We start from the raw sequence: 1,393 nt of genomic DNA on the forward strand, positions 1-1,393 counted from the left end.
AAATAAATCCTATTTGTTTTCAAACAGACATTTTCAGGGCTCATGTATCCATGCAGGTCTCAAGGGTTGGGGTGCACGGTGTGGGACTCAAACTCCTCACTCCTTAAAGGAGGAGCTCCATGTTTCTGATATCCTTCCTCCTTGTTAGTCACTGCACCAGACGTCAGAATTTTGGCAAGATTGACTCTTCTACTTCTATCCATTTCAATGTGGCCTTTTTATCCTTTGTTGTAGATGAGGTGTTCAGCAATTTTTCCAATATTATTCATAGAAAATTATTCCATATATCACTGTAGATGTGTTGTGTACATGGGAGGAGGTGAGCTTAGGCCCTTCTTATGCTGATCTTGAACCACTCTCCCCAAAGTCATTTATAAAAAAATTTTGGGATCGATTTTATTTGAGCTTCTCACAGTGGTGAGAGCCAGACTCTGTCTGCCTAACTATCATGGCATAGGAAATGCCTCACTGAGGCTGCCTAGAAAAGTCTGACCAGCTGAATCATTGCTTAAAATACACCTATACAGAATGACTGACAAATGGTGATGTGCCTCACTTAGAAATGTGTTAACATTTGCAAGTCTTCCACCTGTAACACCAAACCCTCAACCAACCCCTTTCTTCTCATTCATCTGGGAAACCAGACTCAATCAAATCCCACTGTCCCCCTAACCAGTCCTTCAACTCCCCATTTCCATCTGTGTCCATGCAGGGTGGCCCCTGTAGCAGGGGCCAGACTGTGACCACTGGAATCAAGCCCAGCTCCACTGGTTCATTTTCCTCTTCTCGTGCCTTTAGGGTAGGACACTGCAGTGAACCCAACAGTTAACACTCAGACTAGTTTCCCACTCGAACTGGCGAAGGGAACTTGAGAGGGCCAGAATTCATCCATTTGATGAGTTAACTGAGGAAGGATTCATTTTGGTAAAACTTGCTCTCCTTGGAGACAGTTCAGTGAGTTGCTTGGGATTTTTGTTTGTTAGATGATGGAAGGAAAGGCATCTGAGAGCTGCCGATGCACTCCCACCCATTCTTGCCACACACCAGCTTGCTTGCATACACTGGACCACAGCAGAGGAAGCTAAGTCCTGTGTGTCTGCCAAACCCTCCTGGCAATTTTGGGCAGAACTGACGCCTTGGCTACAGCTAGTTGAGGCTTGTCACTGAAGATCCAATTAAGCTTCTCTATGAAGTTCCACCTTCATCTCCTGTCCCAAGTGGTTGTGGGCACCCCCTGGGGACTGATACTCAGGGCCAGGCGTAGCCAAGGCAGGCAGCCAGGTTCAGAACATGTTTCCATTTACAGGGGACAGAACACAGGCCTCCAAGTGTTCATGGAGCAATGTGCAAATTGCAGTGATGGGTAGAGTATAGCCTAAGCACAGCACCTCTG

General features: G+C 46.4%; 1 pseudogene; it reads right to left on the reverse strand.

Annotated features, from left to right (window-relative positions):
* The window catches only part of LOC109374717 (WW domain binding protein 1-like), an 11,656-nt pseudogene that overhangs the window by 1,307 nt on the left and 8,956 nt on the right, over positions 1-1,393 (reverse strand).

This window comes from Hipposideros armiger, unplaced genomic scaffold, assembly GCF_001890085.2.
Source record: "Hipposideros armiger isolate ML-2016 unplaced genomic scaffold, ASM189008v1 scaffold_859, whole genome shotgun sequence".
In the NCBI taxonomy this organism is placed as follows: domain Eukaryota; kingdom Metazoa; phylum Chordata; class Mammalia; order Chiroptera; family Hipposideridae; genus Hipposideros; species Hipposideros armiger.